A 22,591-nucleotide genomic window follows, 5' to 3' on the forward strand; every position below is an offset into this window, starting at 1 on the left:
GCTTCTGGAGACCCCTCAACAATTCCAAGGCATAACATTTGGCTCTCCAAGCTTGAGACTATGAGATAATAATCTTGAACTGAGCATTCATGTCAGTCATAATTTCATGTCCCCGATATACCCTTCCATTCAAAAACATTAACTCAGCCAGAAACCCACCCAATACCTTTTTGTTTGTCTGTCTATGGTGAGGAAAAACTTGGGTTCTTGAACATGTATGTTTACCAATAAAAGTCCTAACTTGAAACATTTCACAATCTTTTATCCTCTTTGCAATCATATGTCACGTACAGTTTTTGTCAATCATACACCTTGTTTCGAAACGATTTTTGCTTGATTTGTTAACTCTTAGTTGATAGCCATCTTCCACACATTTCGTATACAAAGCTATCTTCAAGTCTTCCTTTGTATCAAAACAATCATCTTTCTTGATACGAATAACTTTTGTGTAACAATCAACTGATATCTTTACCAACTCTTCTTCCGGTATCTGAAGTAATTCTGGCATATTTCAGTTATACTCCCGTGGCATTTTCTTCTTTTTCATTTCTTCGAGGACTTCTTCTTCTTTTTCTTTTTCTTCTTCAGGGTTATATGAATTACAGAATGGATGTTCAACATGTTCATTCACAGTCGTAACTTCCTCCTCATTATCATCAACAACATCTTCCTCGGCAGCGGCTGTTTTATCATCAAAATTCAGGTATTGGCCAATATCAAAATCATTACATGCAGGGTCTATTTCTTCTTCCATCACATCATCAAAATCCAAGTATTGACCAATATCAAAGTTCGGGTATTGACCAAGATTAAATTTCGAATGCCGACTAGTACTCACAATTTTTTCTGTTGGCTCATAATCGTCTAACTGGTCAATACGAAAATCGAAATTTGGTGCTGAAAGTTGATTGGAATTTGGATTAGGAAAAGGTTGTGGGTTTTAAGATTGTGTTTGGTATTGGAAATGTGGTGAAACAAAATTTGCTTGGTGATGAAATTATGGTGGAACCATTAAATTTTGGGTTGAAGAACTTAGTTGATTACTACCCGCTACTGACCCAACTTTACTACTTCTAGGTTCAACAACATACAATGTAATATCATCTTCTTGCGAAACACTAATGTAAGTAATGAATCGTTCAACATCTTCATTGTTGGTTAACAAATAAACTTTACCTTTTCTCAGATAAGATAACCTAAATCCACTTAGAGGCTCTAAATTCAATTTCTTTGCAACACGTAACATTAGAGTTTCATAAGTTAACTTTTTTAATGACAGTTTTAGTTGAAAATTCATGGGTAAAGACACATATTGTAAAACACCATGAACATTCTCCCATGACCCTCCAAAACACAAATCTATCCAAACATGATCAACATTAGATGATTTCATTCTACAAATTGTAAATTAATTTACTTAAAAAACGAGCTATAAACTAGATATCATCACTAACTTCGATAAAAACATACCTTTATTAAGTTGATAGTTGATAATTTGAGAGAGAAATCATTGAAAAATTATATAGAAATAAAATTATGTACACAAAATTAGAGATGGGAAAGGATGTCGTTGGATATAAGAACGGATGTCGCCGGAGAGAGTGATAGATGGAGATGGAATGAGTTGCAATTTAGGGATTTAGGTTATGAGTTGTTGCTGCTGCGTTGTTATATACCTAAAACATTTGTGTTGCGAAACTAAAACCTGTTGCGAAATTAAATTCGCATTGCGAATTTGAAATTCAGTTGCGAATTTGACTTTCGCGTTGCGCATTTGACTATCGCGTTGCGCATTTGACTATCATGTTGCGAATTTGGAAAATCGCAACGCGATTTACATATCCGCGTTGCGAAATTAGAAACTGGGTTGCGAAATTGGAATTCGCGTTGCGAATTTGAAATTCAGTTGCGAATTTGACTTTCGCGTTGTGAATTTGACTTTCGCGTTGCGAATTTGACTATCATGTTGCGAATTTGGAAAATCGCAACGCGATTTACATATTCGCGTTGCGAAATTGGACATTGGGTTACGAAATTGGAATTCGCGTTGCGAATTTGTTGGTCATTTTGGCAAATAAAAAAAAATTGGTTAAATTCGTATATTATAAGACATTTTTTCAGAAAAACTGATTTGCAGAAATAAGGAACAAAAGTAAACGAAGAAAAAAAACTGATTTTCAGAAATAAGGAACAAAAGTAAATCTTACACATTTCATCAATCGAATTTTTCCCGGAGAGTATTGAACGAAAAGGGTTTTGATCCGAAACTCGCACTGGAGACACCGGTACTCCCTTAACACGAACGAGAAACGAAAACTAATACTGATAAAAAAAGATGGCAATTTTTGTTTATGGCTTCATTTACTGCGATAGATTTGGTAGTGAAAAAGGTTGGACTTATTAAACTGCAAATTTGCAGAGCGAAACTTGAACAGGAAAAAAAGGGAAACTGAAAACTTTACTCTTCAAGAAAAGGTCGGGTTGAAAAGACTCCGGATCGGACCCATTAAATTGTTTGGATAATGAATTTTCTTGGAAAGGTCCAATATCTAAGGAGGTAAGTGAGACAAGCCCATTTTTTGCCCAAGAATTTTCATACATATCTTTACGTATTTCTTTATTTAACTTTTACTTAAAATCTGGAATAAATTACTCGTTTAGTAACTAAACAAATAAGTTTTTGATCTGTTTTATTACTTAATTTTTTTTAAAATCATACTTAATGTATAGTTTTTATTTCATTTTAGTACATGTTGTTAAAAACTTAGCAGTACTATTACAACTTGACACTTTTTATGCGTAAATTACAACATTCATCACTCAATTATCTTCTCATTCCTATTTTGGTCATTGAAGTTTAATTCTTTTAATTTAATTACTTAATTTTCAAAGTACTCCTAATTTAATCACTCTAACTTTCAAATTTATTTTTTATTTTAATTATATATTAATAAAAAAATTAAAAAAAATATCATGTCGCAAAATGTTAATAATAAAATAAATTAGAGTGATTAAAACATGAGAAAGTTGAAAGTTGATTAGTTAAATTGAAATTTTTTAAACTTTAATGACCAAAATAAAGTGAGAAGATAGTTAAGTGATGAATGATGTGATTTACTCATAAAAATGTTACGTTGAAAAAGTTATGTTAAGTTTTTAACATCAGGGTACTAAAATGAAATAAAAAATAAATGTTAAGTATGATTTAAAAAGAATTAAGTACTAAAACAGACCAAAATTAATAGGTTTAAATATTAAATACATAGTTTACCCTAAAATTTGTGTGATCATGATGTTTGATTTGGGAAGAAAATATGAGATTGGGAGAGAAAATAAGAAATTTTAAAAAAATTGATAGGAAATCTTACAATGTCCGACGAGTATTATTGAGCACTACTAACGATAAGCACCGCTGAGCACTATTAATTTTATTTGTAAAAAATTAAAATTTTAAATGGCTCAACGTATAATTATAAATTAGTTGAAAATCTAAAGGTAAATTATTTAAAATAAAATATTAATTACATTATTTTTATATTTTTTTAACAATAATTTAGGGGTTAGTAATTATTGTTAAAAAATATAATGAAAAATAATGTAATTAATATTTTATTTTAAATAATTTACCTTTAATTTTTTCAACTAATTTATAATTATATATTGAGTCCTTTAGAATTTTAAATTTTTTTAAATTAAATTAACAGTACTCAGTGGTGTTTATCGAGTGTGGCAAACTCATTCATTTTAACATATTCAAATTAAGTTGGATCAAGCGAAAATTTTATGTTAAAATTGAGATTAAATTGAGACAAATAAAACATCACTAAAAATTAAGATAAATTAAAAAAAAATTGAAGTTATGATTTTTGAATCAAAATTAATATCCAAAGAGACCTTACCTAACTCATTATCATCCCTAATTTTTTATCAATTAATGTATTTTTTTTTTTAAAAAATATTTTATTACTTGTCTTATCATCAAATTCTACTGGGAGAATTTAATTTATAACCAGCTAAAAGCATTCAAATTCTACTAAATCCTTCAAGCTCTTTGCACCCCTCCAAAACTGTCAACTTTCTATAAATTCACAGCACAGGTCTCTACATGATCACTTATGGATATGACATTGGCAATAGGTTTCGAAATGCACAGCACGGGGGCATTAACTGCACATCAAGAACGTTGTCCATGCAATATTGTTCAGCGCCTTACCGGCCTATTCCTATGAACCCTATCATATATGCAATGCCCAAAAGAGAGTTTGTACAGTTCACGCCTCCTGCAACTGCCTCAAAATTATAAACTCTCAACAAATAGGTGCCCAAAAAGGGTAGAAGATTGAAGGGTAAAAACTTAACCAAGAATGAACATTCCATGCAAATTATGAATTGGGAATCGAACCGGAAGCAAACTTTAAACTCGAGAACCGTTGGGATATTTCCTCTTCATCTTTCAATCTACTCTTGCACATGTGCCTTCTTTATCATCATCCATTATGCCTCTATAAGACCTACCCTCTGTATATATCACCCTTTATAGCTGTAGTGAGGAATCTTGTGATTGGAATTAATGAATCCGAACTTCAACAATAATTCCACCCATCTTGGCCTATTATTATTAAAATTAAACGTAACATTACCTTTTATTTTAATCTTTATATAAAAGTCTTTGGGATACCGAAGTGAATTATATAAAATTTTAAGTAAAATATATAGTAATGTATTGCCTGTAAGATTTTTTTTGAGTATGTTAATTATGAAAAAATATATAATTTTTTGACGTAAAAAATTATTAAGATACGTGGCAGCTATTTATTAGTAAATTTTAACTATTATCATCTTCTTCCAACTTTTTATCAAATTCCCAGTAAAAAACTCATTCTTATCTTACATTCTTAACCCAAAAAACAATAGAAAAATAAAAACTCACACTGAAACAACAATATTATTACGTCATCCTTGATGCTTATCTATGATATTTATTTTTCATTTACGTTGATGGCAATATTTGTGTTATGACGACTGTAAGCGGTTGGGAGGAGAGTCGCATATATAGAATGGCTTGGCCTTTTCATCTTACCTAGAATCATGCGAGATATAGCCTCACATGATTTCAAGTTGAATATATATTCTTTAACCAATGCAGCATAATATAATAAACTCTGCTGCCCAGACAAAATAATGAAACGATGCATGATTCCCATTTCCCCCTTTGATTCCTTTTACCTCTATCTCATCTTTCTCTTGCCCTAGAATATTTCTACTGAATGGCTCCTAAAGACGAGCCTAAATTATTCATCCAAATACCATGCTGGCATGCTCCTAAACACGAGATTAAAGAAGGAAACAATGATATACTTTTTATAAAACCTTTTTATGTTCATCTATCTATTAATCTATGGCTCTATGCATCAGCCGTAAAAAGTAATATGTCTTCTGTTAAGAGAAAAGCTATCAAAGTCTTGTTTTCTCGAGTTAACATTCACCGAAAATGAACGATACCTTGTCGCAAGCATAGTTTAACAAATCACAAAGATTTTATGTTAGGAGATTATCTTAAAAAAAATTTAGAGGTGAAAACAAATTATCATTAAAAAATATAAAAAAATATATCTAAAATATATAAGAATAAGACCTTCCCGGGACTATCACTGAGTGCAAGTGCAATTGTCTCGCGTATGCTTACAATTTTTGAGAACGTTGCAATATTAGGCAAGACATGCACACCGGTGGATCTAGAAAATTTTTTGAGGGTGGACGCAAATATATTAATAATGTAATTTTTTTGATACGATCAAATTAAAGGTGGACACTATAGAATTTTAAGATGGTCACACATGTATTAATTAAAAAAACTTCGAGTTTTAAAGAAGAACATTCAAATTCTAAGAAATTTCAGGGTAGACATATGCCTCCACCACTGGACATGCATATAGATCCATATTACCACCATCAATATCTAAAACTACTGCAAGTTGTATCATTCAATTAAATATGATGAAAAAAAATATTGCACCAAGTGTACTACGTAGCATGTTGTTGTAATAGTATCTTTCTTTTCGATAGTGTACTGCAGGACAACAGACATGAAGGGAAACTCTATAAATATTAGTACTCCTTTTATATAGGCAAAACTCACGAGATATTGCTGTGAAAAAAACAATTCACGTGATAATGTTATCTAAGAAATAATTGTTCAAATGATGTGAATTATACAGTGCATGGATTGGTCGCCATGCAAGTCAAACAAAATCATAGGTCGCCATACACTCGGTGCGACCTTGTAGGTCGCCATGCAAGCGGCTCGAACTCCTCCGTGATTCTGCTGAAATCACGACAAAGGTGGCTCTGCCTCCCTCACCCCTGTCTCCCTCATGCATGCAGCAATGAAATCACGACAAAAGTGTTTTATACGAGCTGTGGCGAGAGGATGAAGCTTTGCTACGAGCTGTGGTGAGAGGATGAAGCTTTGCATGCGCCATGCACGTCGGAAGAGGTTGCCATGCACGTCGGAAGAGATCGCCTGCACGCAGTGGGGAGCAGGCGAGCATGCAACGGGGAGCAGGGCGCAGAACAAGGTCGCCCAGCGTGCATGGCGACCTACCATGTCGCCTGGCGTGCATGGCGACCTACAAGGTCGTCCGGAGGGCATGACGACCTACAAGGTCGTCAGGAGGGCATATCGACCTACGACCAATGCTGTGCAATTCGCCCTATTTGAGCAATTAATCTTGAGAGTACGTTATATCGTTATATCCTAATTGGATGCAGAGGTCCAATCCCAGAAATATAGAATTATGTGCAATAACGAACTGTGCATGGCTGAAAATGCATGATTCGAGAATCTCAACAAAAATCAGAAAAAGTACAAGTTTGGTCAATCAAATGCCATGAAACACACTCGAAAAGTCAGTCATCAAACTACTCACCAAGACAGATATGAGATATATCAGACTGTGTTATATTAAATGTAAATATATTCTTCAAATGAATGCAATTCAGTATCGAACGGGTAAGGGAAAAGGGTACAAGGATGAATTCATTGCATTCTGAAGCATCACTACTGTTTCGGAAGAGCCGTATTCGTATAGTAAACAGTCGTGAAAATAATTGATCGAGAATTTGTACAACAAACATGTATCTATAGATACCAATTCAGCATGCATATATGTTTATACCAAGGAGTAAAGATCTTGTTGAAGTGCTACCAGAGTTTCAAATAGCAGCCGAATAGTAGTATTGCTACCGTTATATCACGGTCGCGGCAGTGTCTAAAACCGCTATCGCAGAAAATAATGGTGTGAAGCGGGATCACACCAATAGCGACGGATCGTAACCAATCGCTGCAATAGCGGACCGCTATTCTGCTATTATTCCGTTATATTAATTTTATTTATAAAAAAACAGGTTTTTTTATTAAAAAAAATAAACTTCTTCGAAAAAATTCACGATCTCGATATCCGCAATGACCACAATAACATTCGTTATATCTACAATCATGATAAATGCGATACGACCGAAAACGTGACCGTCAACTCTATTTAAAACCATGAGTGCTACTAACTAAAATATTGCTGGTGCAGCCATTTCAATTCATTTCGGAAGCTCTATATTTTATGTATCAATGGTTCTTTATTCAAAACTCAATCATATTTATTATCAATATTTGATGCAACATATACTTAAAAATGATTGCAGATAAAATTACCTGAGTTATTAGTAGAAGACTTACGGTAGGGGCCGGATTGTAAAGAAGAAGACTCGTAGTGAGGGAAAATCTAACTGAAAATAATAAGTTGCAATGAGTAGGAAATTTCTCAAATTAACAATAACAATGCTGAGTACTGACAATACCTCTTTATTGTGCTCCAACTTTTCCGTGCATTTCCTGCTAGCCTGCAGCTTTGTTGTTCAGCACCAACAAGCCAAGAATATACATATATATAATGGTTAACATACTAAATTAACACAGAGACACGATAGAGGGAGAAAAAGGAGTGAAAGGCCTTTTTTAGACTATATATACATACATACACACCAGCTATCCATGCATCAGACGACGAGTAAATGCTGTCAGTCAGGAAGAGAGGGGGAAGAGAATGTGCTAAGATAAATAGAGAAGAGAGGAACATATATAATATCACACACACAAATATATATATATATATATATATATATATATACATATACATACACACCAAACAAACTGGGAAAATTGATTTACTAATAAATAAGTTGGGAATATGATGATGTAATTGTATATGTATTATACACAATTATTGATTGTGTTGCAACTTCTTTTAGCTTTAGGCTCTGCATAGATCCCAAACCTGAACAAACTAATGTACTAAAGCAATATGTAGAAGAAATGGTTTTCTTTTAACAAAAAAAATAGATTGCTAAGAACTTATCTTCAGTATCATTCAGCCCTATTTCTTAAATACAGTGCATGTTGAAAACAAAAAGAAGAGAAAATGCAACCCTTCACTGTATTTTTCTCTTCATGATCAGAGATCCAAATCAGTGTACAAGGAAGCTTTCCCTTTCTTTGAATATTCAGACAGTGGAGAAATGTTATTATTATTGGACGAAGAGAAATGAGGAGATTCATTTGAACCTATTGTGCCGTGAGGAAAACTCGAGGAAGATTCATCTTGTGCAGTACTGGGACACTCCATGTTCACACCAAACAACCTTAGCTTTTTAGCTACAGTGTTAGTACCCTGAACAACCGGCACTGAATCAATCACCATTGGCTCTCCTTGAACTGCTACTCCAATTTGATTATGTGACCCGGATGATGACCTTGGATAATACTGCCCCACATTGCGGTATGTAGTTGCCTGACGCTGTACCTGTTGTTGATGGCGATGGCTATAAGGATATATGCTGTAGTTCAACTGATGCAAAGGCTCGTAGCTTCGAGAAACGCACATGGTTTGCGGCATCGAGTAGAGACTACCCCACCGCACTGACTGCGGAAAGTTGAACCGACTTTGGAGCTGTATGTGTGCGAGTGTTGTTGGATCGGACTCCAATCAATGTATAACTGGTCTTTTCCTGCCTCCCCGACACCCCGTTGGAATGACACCGTATCACCCGCATTGAGCTTTTTTTCCTTGACGAAACGGCTCCACCCTTTGGTAATCACATAACTCTGGCTACTATTCCAATACGAGTAACGGAACCGCCACGACTTACCGTTCGGGTCCTCGAAATTCAATAGCAGCCCTTTCTCGTTCGATGAACCGTCGATAGGGAAGTAGTTCTCGGCATGCTGCTTCGGTATAACGAGGCGGTTGAGTTTACCTACATCGCTCGGTGTGACGACTTTGTCGAACATGTGTTCTTTCTCGATAGACCTACTACTATTTCCGCCTATACAGCTTCCAACATCCGATTGACATTCATTATAGTTGCCGAGTGACAACTCCATCATCCCTAGCTTCTTATGGAAATTGATAGAACTAGTAGGCTCTTGGGTTTTGTAATCTTCTCCAGAATCCAAGGTTCCCGACCACAGGTTTCGGGGTTGCCGAGTAACAGAATCTTTGTACTTCGAAGTTGCAGAAGAAGAGGAAGAAGAAAACAGAAAGTTGCTCGGAGTCTTTCTCATCACTTCACCATCGTTTTGCTCATGTTCCTCATTACAGTACCCTTTATCTTCTTTCATAAAGTTCATTCTGATGACCCACAGGCAAATTTTACTTTGTTTATCACACTGAGATGAAATACGATTGAAACGGAAATATTAGATTGCTGGAAAATGAAAGGTAAAGGAAAAGAAAAATTGGGTCTAGATTCTATAACTGAAACTGAAACAAGACCTGACCTGCAAAATAATGGTTCTTTGGTAGTATATGGTATTGTTTCTCTTAGATCTTCGATGGACGAGGGTCTCACTGAAAAAACCACCGGGGTCAGTCCTTGCTTTCTTCTTTGACCCCAAAAAAACGAAAAATAAACGATGAAAAGAGAAAACCCTAAACAAGACAAAATAAGGCCATGGAAGAAGAATCAAGATGACAAGGTTGTTTCTCGTGGTTGACCTAGCATTTAGCTTAAAGAGAAAGCAAAGACACGAGTCAAGGATGAAATTTGGGTTTAAACCCAGTTTTTTTCTGCCTCCATCAAAGCACCTTCTTCCTCTGCCAAAATTAAAACGTTATTTTTTCTGTTCTGGGTTCTTAAAGAGAGAGAAAAATGAAGAGTGGAAAGGTAAATACTCCTACGTAGGGGCCCATGAATGATCTGGTTCGACTCATGTGAGCTTGTCCTTTCATCATTTTTTTGGTTTATCTCTTTATCATCTCTATTATCTTCTCCACTAAGACACATATGGCCAGTTTGGTCTTTAACTCTCAAATCACAATCAATGCCAAGAAAAAAATGTGCCCACAAGCATTTCCCATTATCTTTTATTATTATTATTATTATTATTATTACTGCTACTTCTGTTTGCTTACCTATTACTATGAGTGAGCATGTTAATAGTTAGGTTTCAAATGGAGTCTTGACTCTGCTGTCATTGGTTGTGGATTTGCAGCTGGTCCGAGAGATGGATGAATAAAATTGAGACGATTTTGCTCTCATCCGATCCAACAACAACAAAAGAAAAAAAAAGATTCCTCCAAAATCATATATCTAACCAAACTCACCATCACTGCAGTTGAAGTTCATCAACCCTTTTCCGAGCTTTCAACTTCAACCCCTCCCATTCCCCCCATGTCTCTGTTGTTTTCTTATCACTATAGTACTCTATCATTTATGGCTAACTCTCTTTTAACTTTTCTTCATTCATTATTCCCACTACTATATTTATGTGTTAAATAAATTTCTTATTAATTTATTTCAAATTTTAAAATATTCTAATTGAATTATCAAAATATACTCATACTTACATGTCTAAGTTTCCTATGTCATAACCATAAATCAAGTTCATCTTTAGCAATCGAACATATTTTAAAAATATTTATCTTCTAGATATATCATATAAATATTGATTGTCTTATGAGTGTCAAGTAGAATCATGTTTGACGCAAAGTCAATAATTTTATAATTATTAAACTCTAAAGGAATGATGTATTCTTTATCACATAATTGATTTATACTTAAAAATTATATTTTATATCGTTTGCATAAAAATTTCTTAATAAGAATGAGAGAATTATTATAATTGAATTTATTCATTTAATGTAACTTTTGAACTTGTCACTAAATATTACTTCCTTCGTCTCACTTATATGTTTATTGTTGGATTTTCATGTAGTTTTAAAAAAGAAAAAGTTTGTGTAAGAGATGTATTATAAAAAATTAAAGTTACAGTTTTATCCTCGAAAAGTTAAATTTTATTTTGTTTGGAAACTAAAAAAAGGGTAGAAAGGGAAATGTGTCTAATAAAAGTTGTTGATTTTTTTTTTCAAATGGACAATTTAAATGGGACAATTTTAATGGAATAGAAAGAGTATTATTTCTACTTTTAGATTTTTGTTCCGTGAAACGTCTCTTATCATGATATCATCATCATATGTCTTGAACATCTACTATTAAAATATCATAAATTTGTACTTGTATTCTTTTGTCTTATAGCAATGTTCATTTTTCTACAAACATAGATTTAAGTTTTAGTTTTCGATACCCTTGCGTCTATAGATATTAGTTCTCAATAGCCTTGTATCTTGAGACATCGATTTTGCTAAGATATCATTATCCTTAGTAATTATGAGAGCTTTGGGTTATATATATATACACGATTTTAACAATTTTCCACTATTTTGAAGAACTCTATATTTATTTTAATTAAAAACTGTTTTAGCATGATTTTTGAACTTCCTCTTTTTTTTACAATTTGATAAAAAAAACTTTGATAATTTTTGATAATTTGATGTTATATTGAATCTATTTCTAATTATATGAATCTATTTTTAGTCCAAAATCAAATTTGGTAAATTAAAAACTAGATATTAAAAAATTAAGTATTAAATTTAAATTATAAATCTATTTTTATTTTACTTAAAATAAAATAGTAAACATAACTAGATTGGTTGATAAATATACAATTTAAAAGACAATATTATTAAAAGAAATAGAAATATTGAATATATTTTCTAAAATGGAAAAACAATCGTGGAAACTAGGAAATGGCAAAATACAAGTTTGGTTAGACAAAGACTTATGTAAATGATAATGATTAAACGTACTCTGAAATTTAGGTTTCAGCATAACATAATTAGTCATAAGTAGGTGGATGTGCCTATTCATTACTTATGTAATGTGGTCCAAATCCAATTACATCCATACCATGTATTATATGTATTTTTCTTTCATTTTATAGATCATTCGAGTATATAAATAATGGCTTTGATTGCCTAATTTTTTATATATATATCTATTACAATACATAAACCCAAGACTGTAGCAATTAAAATTATGTATTTATATAAAATCTTTCTTTTATTGTGTTATTATATTTTTAAAATATTTGATCAACCTGTTCATATTTTTTTTAATTTTTTTAACATGATACATTTAAAAGAGATATATGGTAGATTCATTCAATATTGATACCTAATTTCAGGAAAAAATATTTTATATATATATAATTAATCTGGCGTAAGTACAGTATAGTATCTATTCATAGCTCTCAACCATTTGACATTGATCACTCGTACCCCTCATATATATGGTACTCGAATCCGGAATGACAACAATTCATTTACCATTGAATTCACTTGATTCATGCTTAAATTATATATTTAAATTCATTGTTTCAAATTTATTTTATAAGTTTATTTGGATAGTGAACCCTAAAACGATATCATAAATGTATAAGCGGGCCTGTAACTATAGTTACTATATAGTGTAGCTATACTTGGCTATCTGTAGTCTAAGTCTAGAGAGTCTAGACTATTGCAATTTGCAACACATTAGGATGTGTGTCATTTACATTCCCAACATAATAATAACAGTTATAATATATATGAATGATGACGGGATAATTGAATTCTGGGAATATTTGGCGTGAAATGAAATATTATCTTTTATATTAATATTTACTAGGGGAGATAGATTGATAAGGTTATCCTTTGAACTGAAAAGATCCACAATATTCACATCCTTCACCCAATAATATTGTCTTTTATTGTTGAAGGTTGATAGTATTTATTGTAAGATATCAATTTAAGAGAGCTGTACCGACAAAGGTGAAGGAAGAAAAGAAAAGAAAAGAAGAATTTTAACTGAGTGGGGAGGTTTTGATTGTAGCAGCAGCTAGGTAGCTGCGAAAGCATCAGCGGCCGACCACGGCAGGCAGACCCAGCTATTGACTTGGGGAATGAATTTGAATTGCATGCAACTAGTGTCCCCCCGAACAAATCAGTAGCCCCACTAGATTGGACTCTGGACCATTCGGGACAACTCTCATTTATTTATATATTTTTGAATTATAAGAGTAACCCTATTTATAGTTTTCATAAATAAATATTTAATGGTTTGTTTATAATATATATAGAAGCAAACATGTCGTAAGTAACGTTTATCGAGGATTTACGAGGAAATCTCACGAGTTAATTTATCAGCAACTGATGAGACCATGCCTCTGTGTTTATAAAAGCTCTATTTCCAAAACCCTACACTAGGGTTCGGGGACCTCACACTCCACCGTTTGTATATAGTTTTGGTTTAGTTTTTGCGAATATTGTTTCTTTTTTTTTACAGGCAATAAATTAATATGTTAGTAGTAGTAGTAGTGATTTATTACGGTCTGGTAATTAAAATTGTATTTAGAGTTGCAACTGTTTGGTTTCAGGCTCAACAGTTTACATGTAATGTGTAGGGTGGAGTAAACTGTGACAGAGGGCCAGGACCACTCTCCTACTTAGGGTACCCCCCCCCCCACACTCTTAATCCTCCACTCCACTCCCCAACCATTCTCTCTCACACTAATACACTATGCTCCAGTTGGTTGCTGTCTTCTTTCATAATTCTTTTGCTGGCCCTTTGTTCCCTTTGCTTTCTCTCTCTCATCTTCATACATTTATAATCTTATCCTCCCTAGATCATTTATTACAATACACGATTACACTGATATTCCAAATAGATCATTGAGTTATATTATATATTACAATAAATTACATTCAATGTTGTTTAATTATAGTTTAATAATAAATATATCATTTTTAAAATTAAAATTATTTGTTGCAATTATGTTACTCTGTTATGAATTATTAACTGATTTAACAATGCGACTAAATATATAATATCTTTAGTCCTTCAAACATATATAATTTATCAATTTCGTCATAGTTGGCAATATTGGATACAGTTTCTCCTATAAATTAATGGAATGTTTGTGATTATCCATCTAAAATTTGGATCCCCCAGGAAATTAAAACCAGATAAAAGGCAACTATCATGCTGCCTCAGACCTGACCAGACCAGAGCAGAACCGTGGTAAAAGAAAAAAAAGAAAAGCAAGCTATAAGATTGTATGCCCATATTTAGGGCCATGTTATATAGCGTGAGAGATTACACATTTAACGGTATTTGAAAGTACGAAGAGTCTCAAACGATGGAGCCTTAAGCAAAGGAGCCTGAAAAATCAAAGTGCAGGTTGCGAGAATACCTACATAAATTCCGCCTTACATGCGTAGCTTAGCAGCAAAAGCAACAGTGTGTAAGAGACAAATACCTTTTAAAGTTGATTATACGTTTAGCCACCACCTATTCTTCGCACATTATTACCCTAAGAGCTCCACCTCTTTTCCATGGACCATTTCTCTCTTCATAATTGTGCATGGAACCACAAAATCGGTAGAGGTTGTTTTGGTTTGTTGGAAGTGATTAGATGTGAGTTGATTGAAGGTAATCAAAGCTTATCTATTCATAATGCATGGAGGGATTGAGTTTGTTAATTAGCAAATATATTTTTTAATTAGCCAGAATAGACCGGTTTCTGCCTTTTTGTTCATTTACTGTTTTTCCATGAAAAGTAAACTACTCGGGGTAGATGGAGTTATCCATATAATCAATGCCCCCAACCATAAGAATCCCTGCTCCAACTAAACCACTTGTTTTGTTCTAATTCTTTTCATCAATCGTATTCATACTTAACATCCTTTGTCAAAATCCCCAAATCATTATCATTGTTAATCAAGACCCATAACAGTATAGTTTGAATAGACTTTTTGATTTGATCACATCGTATTCAATATGAACTAGGTCTTTTGTTTCATGCGGCTTTGGTTTCACGGGCGTAGAATGGGTATATAAAACCCAGAATGAATGTAAACGTGGCCTTGGTTTAAGAAGCAAGTACAATTTCAGCTTACATGGTTGACATTTTGATTTTTGCATGAACCTCTCCTTTCACGAGCTCACCCGTACAACTTGCATTCGATGTGGGATACTTGGATTTCTCGACTCTATGATATGATCTGCACATCCACCATTTCCGTGAGAATTAGGTTACTTTTACACGTTAATTTTTGAATGCTACGTCAAATCACAATGTTGGCTCATAAACTTTAAATATAATATATAAATTGATATAAAATATATCAAAAAATATTAATTAATTTTATTAAGAGACTTTTAATTTACAAAATCTAAATTTATTTATGATTATCTTACGTTCCGAAATCAAATTCTCAAAAAAAAAAAAGCATTACTTAATATAATAAAAACTAGTGAATCAGTTCTTTGATATATTCTTCAAGTAATGGTCCGTCTATGTGTATCTATTTTATTTTCATTATTATAAGCTGAGAAAAAAATACACTATGTCTAGTACATTTTGAATGGAATGATACTTTTTATAATAATTTTATCATTATATTTTATTGTTTTCACTAATTTTATCCTTAAACCTAATATATAACATGGAAACACATATTCTTCCATCTTTTATCTGTAAGTTTGATCAAAAGAGAAATGAGACATAAAATTAATTTATTAAAAATGCATTTACTTATTTGTAAAATAAGATATTACGAATTTTAACTTTTTGTTCATTTATTCAAATGGGAACAAAGGTAATTGGTCCAAGTGAAGCTGATGTGATTCTTCGAAGATTTATTCAAGCCGGGACCAACCGGAGAAAGGGGGAATCAATTAATACATTACCTAATTGCTAATGGCCTACAGGACGAGGAGGATGCAGGCCCATCATCATTCAAATAGCAAGTCTTTCGAAGTAGTCCAATTTGTGACAACTAGGCCTATCACTTCATTCACAACATAACATATTTAAAACCCAATTTTTTTTAGATATATTAATTTAAATTTAGTAGAGATATATATTTTTTAATTTGAATTAAGATTTTATTGGAGATTGAAAATTTAATAGGTATAGTATGATTAAAAAAATTGGATCTTAATTCTTAACGATTTTGAGCGTAAAATATATTTGACATATATATATAATATTAATATTTTCAATTAACTAATTGATGTTGAATTTTTTAAAAAAATAACCATTAACCGATTTAATATCTAATTAATCGACCGATTCATCAAAATAAATTTTAAATCGACCACTTAATTTGATTAAAATTAAACAATGAATATCCCTACCGACATGAACCTCAAACAATTGTTTCTTTTTTTCTTCTAAGAAACCATTTTTATTATCAACAACCAGTTAGTTGGTGGGAAGATACACTAGATTCTTTAAACAATATCAAAATTTTGAATTTTTTTTTGAAAGGGGTGTTTGTATTGTATTTAAAGATATATATATATAATGAGATACTTACATGGAGATTGTTAAAAAAATCTCTCTAATCTTAAATAGAGAAAAAAGTGTCCGGCACCTAAGTAACCAATACACGATCCGAACCACTACGACAATACAAACCGCAAACCAGTCCACACTTATGGGAAGCAAAGCTCCCTGAGCCATAAACCAACATACTGTGTGAATTACAGCCCCTCGAATATAGAGAATAAGAGCAGGCCAAAAAACTTGTCGACTTACCCCGGAAACATCATTATACATGCTATTTTTCCATATCTTATTCAGACGGGGTGATGGCGCAGTTGGCTAGCGCGTAGGTCTCATAGCTTGTCGAGCCTCCTCTCTCACCCCATCGTGTTTTTTTATGTTTTCCTAACTTGTTTCCAGACAACGTCAAGGTACGTTAATTATATGTATGCAATATATATTGGTGTAGAGTCCAAAAGTTGCATTTTCTTCATAACATATGGAAATATGAGGTGACAATTATGAGCATAGCTTAGACTCCATTCCCAAAATCCGAAGTCTTGACATCCTTCCTTGCCACTCTGATTTCTTTCATTGATTCATACAACTGTTAGCTCAAACCCTGCACAAGTTTTATGTTTTTTCATCAAATTGCTAGGTTGATCAGCTTAAACCTCCGAGTACACAAAACAAAAGCTAATTTCTTATTTTTGCCATCCACAACTGCTCTACGGGCTTTATCGTGGACACCGTAATCTCACCTGTGTGAATACCGCGGTGAGTCGAGCATGATCCGAAAGAGAGTAGTTTTCGGGCCACATCCCTTTCTCTACTTCACGGGGGAAGAGAGCTGCATTCTTTACTGGAAAACCAATAGCCTCTTCTTCATTACCCTCATTCGAGTCATAGTAGCTGCAATCATTATTCTACAATCTGACCATGTACAGTTCCAGTTACAGATTCTCTGTAGTAATGTAAACCAATTACTAAATGCATTATTCTATGTAGTTTAAGCACATAAAGATTTACAACATGACAGAGATATGCAGCAAACCTTAAATTCTTCATAATCTACAACACCATTTGCGTCGAAGTCAGCTTGGACCCAGAGATCTTTAGTACCCTGGCTGGAAACTCAGTCCATAAGAAAGACTTGTTAAGTTTACCTGTACATGGTTCAGAAAAAGGTGAGAACTTTATCACTGTACTTATACTAATTATATGGAGAAAGTGAATGAATAGTTGTAATTGATAAACCTATGAGATGAATATCACACTGCAGATTAAGTATCGTCTGTATCTTAGAAATGAAACCAACATATGTCAAAAGAAGATGATATCTACCTGGTGCACTACTCTTACGACACAGCTATTCTGACTAATTGAGAAAAGGAAAACTGACTAAACATGTAACAATTGAGCAACTCGGTCTCCGCAGTCATTGAAGAGCAATTCTCTATAATTTCAAACCCTGAAGTAGTCCTTGTGTATAGCAGTTAGTAAACCTAGAGAAGTTAATAAGAACCCTCCTATCAACTTAATTCATTTACAAAATCTTAAAATTTGCTTCCATTATTATAATAAATCAGTTAAATAGCTCATATATCTATCATGCCACCCATGTATACTTCTTTAGTATTTTTGGAGGCATTTGCTGGTTGCTCTTTAAGAATATATTTTTTGATGATGCGTGATTTTTGTTTTTGTTTGAGGATAATCCTCAAACTATAAAACCTTGTTTTTAACCATCTCATGATTATCCAAATTAGAGGTAGTTAATGAGTTAATCAGCTCGTGAGCAGCTCGAACTCGACTCGGTCAAACTCGATAAAAAACTTGACTTTAATTCGTGCTCGACTCGAAACTTTAACGTGCTAAGTCGAGAAAAGTATAAATCAACTCGATAAGTTCGCGAGCAACTTGTTAATTTTTTTTTATAACTTTTTAGTAGTTATCTTTAAAAAAAATATTTCATTAAAAAAATTACTAATTTACTAATAGATAATGAAAAAATGATAATAGATTACTAATCTATTAATTTTCTAATAAATAATTAAAAATATTAAATTATTAATTAATAATTATTGTTTTACTATACCAAAAATAAAACCCTAGTTATTATTTTAATGTATTTATGGATTGTTATTTTGGTGTTTAGACTTTGAATTTGTTTCATACACTTTTTTGATAATTTTTTTGGTTAAATTTATTACTTTATGTTTATATTAAGTTCTATATAATATTAGTAGATTTTACTTATAGTTAAAAAATAAATAAAGAATTTGGTGAGCTTAACGAGCAATAATGAGGCAAACGATGAGTTTAACGAGCAACGAGTCGAGTAACAAATTTTCTTAACGAGCATGGGTCGAGCAAAATTTTAACGAGTTTAACGAGCAATGAGTCGAGCAACAAATTTTCTTAACGAGCACGAGTTGAACAAAATTTAGTGAACTTAACGAGCAACTGGTCGAGTTGAACAATAAAAATTGTTAACGAGCACGAGTCAAACACTTCCTAACGCACAATCGACTTGCTTGATAAGCATCCCTAATCCAAATTACTTGTCTTTTTTTTATAAAAGTAATACTTATCTCTAAGTTTTTAAATCTAGTAGAGTAACCTAATTAATTTTTTTAACCAATATCACTTATCTAGTAGAGTAACCTAATTATTTTGTTATCTCTAATTATATATGTTATAATTATTAGATAAATATTCTTTACATAAATTAAACTATATAATTTACATTTAATTTTATTAACCATGTTTAATGCCAATAAATTATTCTAACTTGTAATCATTATAATTAATTTAATTAATAATGTTCAATACATAAATTACTTGATAAAATAAAACTAATGATTATATTGAAGATTTATAACATAAGAATCATAATATAATAATCATAATTAATATAAGAAATCTATTTATTAATTTAATTATCATAATTAATATTTTATTATAACATTTAAAAATTAATCATATTAATTAGTATGATTTATTATAAACTCAATTTTTTTTAAAATCTTATAATTTCATCAATGGTAATATAGAAGTTAGGTAAATGTCAAGTCAAATAAATATCATATCAATAACAATTCGGATCATTTACAAATCAGGTTAAAACAAGTCATGTTCATAACAGGTTAGGTTGAAAACAAGTCGAGTAATATCAGTTATTTATTAGGTCAATCTCGGGTTCGGATTCATATCAATTAGATGCAGTTCGAGTTTGGGTATCATATTTTATATTTAATTTGGGTTCAGACCGTTCTCAGGTCGGGTGCAAGTGGGGTTTAGATCCATAATTTTCAAGTTCAACTTAGGTTCAGGTCAATATCAGTTTCCACTCGAGTTGGTTTGGATCGTCACAGCGCAAGCAAAAATAATTTTGACTCAAGTCGGTTTCAGTCAGTTTTACAGGTCGGGTCAACTTTTTACACCCCTAGCGGGCGCTATCACATTTTTAGATCGTGATTTGAAACCCGGCCGAAGCAATGAAGCCATTATTAACCGACCTTGTATCCTCCGTGAGCTCCGTTCCACCAAATTTCATCCGACCTGAATCAGACCGTCCAAACCTCCACGACGTTATCTCCGATCATTGCATCCCCGTCGTTGATCTCCAACACCTTGATGGCCCTAACCGCTCCACTGTCGTCAAAGCCATAGGCGAAGCCTGCCAAGATTATGGTTTTTTTCTGGTATGAATCGGTTTCTTCTGCACTCCAGATCATTTACTTCCCTGTACAAAAAAAATGTTCGGCTTCGGCTGTAACGCTAATTAATCTGTGGCGAAGGTTAAAAACCACGGCCTTTCAAACGAGGTGATCGATAAGATGACGCACGTCTCGAAAGAATTCTTCCGTTTACCGGAGAAGGAGCGATTGAAGAACTACTCCGATGATCCGATGAAGACGACGAGACTTCCCAAGAGTTTCAACTTGCAAACCGAGAACGTATCAAGCTGGAGGGATTACTTAAGACTCCATTGCTAACCTTTTGGAGGACTATGTTCATGAATGGCCAACCAACCCTCCATCTTTCGCGTAAATCATTAAAAGGATAGATATATATTATTTTAAATCATTCTCATTTCTTTGCTTCTATTTTCCATAGAGAAGATACTTCCGAGTACTGCAAGAACACCAGGAGGATGGCACTGAGACTGCTGGAAGCAATATCGGAGAGCTTAGAGCTGGAAAAGGATTACATTAATTCGGCACTCGGAAAGCATGCGCAGCACATGGCTATCAACTACTATCCAAAGTGTCCAGAGCCTAAGCTGACTTATGGGCTACCTGGTCATGCCGATCGTAATGCTGTAACCATTCTCCTTCAAGATCACGTGCCTGGTCTTCAGGTGCTTAAAGACGAAAAGTGGATCGCTGTCAACCCTATTCCTTACACCTTCAGTGTCAATATCGGTGACCAGATACAGGTTAGGGAATTACCACATATGGATATAAGATTTTTTTTGTTGCTCAAAGGACAAACCCGTGTTGCATACATAGTTTTGGTGAATGAGTCTTCTAGTATGAATTTTATGTATACATAAATACTCGAACTCGATACTTTATTTAAGTGATATCAAGTTGTTTACCACTTAAACTAACATTTGTTAATGAAATAAGATTTTACATTAAACTCTTAAAATTTTGTAAAATTTTGTTAAAATTTTAAGATGAATTTACAAAATTTTAAAACTTAAAATTAAATTATTAATAAAAATGTAATTTTTAAAGACCACCAATTTTCTAATCGTTTGCTTCCCTCTATCCCTGCATATTACATGCTCCAAAGTTGAGTGGGTTACATATTAGATGGATAGTTTAACGAGAAAGATGATCTTCTTGGGAAAACATATTCTAGAAGCAATCATAAGTATATATGATTATTAGATTTTCAAAATGTTCAACCCCTTCATAAAATAAGTTGAACTCGACAATCTACAATTTTAGGTGGATTGCTTTTTCATTTGAACCGGAGTAGACCGCAACTAATTAATAGATATCAAAGTCAAATGCGTGGGTTGTTGGTTCCAACTCGACCATTTACAATTTTAGGTATATGAAATTGGACAAGGTCTGCCAAACTCTTCCAACTGAGTCTCATAACATCAGTATTATATTAATTTAATCCTTTTACTCATTTAGTCATTAGCATGTGTGTTAAATACTAATTCAAATATAATGTAAAGTATATTAGAAAATAATGAATCAAATTACAAATATATGTGTATTTAATTACATAAACAACTTATATATGATGTGTTAAGAATAAAATAATCCACCTAAAGTTTTGAGATACTGATTATTTTTCACGCATGAAATTTAAGCTGTCCATTTAATAAATAGACGTGCTTATAATTTAATGCATCTATTTTAAATATGCTTTGAGTTATATTTGAATTGACATTTAATTTCTAATTTATGACTAGATCAATGAAAAGAACTTGATTGATATGACATTAATATTTTGAGTCCACCTAATTGATACTTTGAGGACTTAATTAGAATTTTTTCGAGTTTAGAGATCGATATAAAATTTGAGCAGTAGTTTAGAGATTTTTGTCGAATTCACCCAAAAATAAAATCATAAACAAACTAGTATTATTTTGATGTCGTTGACCAGGTATTGAGCAATGGTCGGTACAAGAGCGTGCTTCACCGGGCAGTGCTGAATTGCTAAGAGGAGAGGATCTCTATTCCGACGTTCTGTTGCCCGTCCCCCGTCGCCATGATACGACCAGCTCCGCCACTGATCGACCCCGTCCGACATCCTCCCATCTACAGAAACTTTACATACAGTGAATACTACTACAAGTTCTGGAAACAGGGTCTCAACGTTGAAACATGTTTAGGCATGTTCAAAATTTAAGTGCCT

The 22,591-nt window shown here is 32.8% G+C and overlaps 2 pseudogenes; one reads left to right on the forward strand and one right to left on the reverse strand.

Annotated features, from left to right (window-relative positions):
* Positions 1 to 8,504: 8,504 nt before the first annotated feature.
* Positions 8,505 to 10,321, reverse strand: LOC120158320 (annotated as a pseudogene).
* A 9,877-nt stretch (positions 10,322 to 20,198) lies between these two features.
* Positions 20,199 to 22,585, forward strand: LOC120158354 (annotated as a pseudogene).
* The last annotated feature ends 6 nt before the right edge of the window (positions 22,586 to 22,591 follow it).

Source organism: Hibiscus syriacus, unplaced genomic scaffold (assembly GCF_006381635.1).
Source record: "Hibiscus syriacus cultivar Baekdansim isolate YM2019G1 unplaced genomic scaffold, ASM638163v2 tig00111311_pilon, whole genome shotgun sequence".
Classification (NCBI taxonomy): domain Eukaryota; kingdom Viridiplantae; phylum Streptophyta; class Magnoliopsida; order Malvales; family Malvaceae; genus Hibiscus; species Hibiscus syriacus.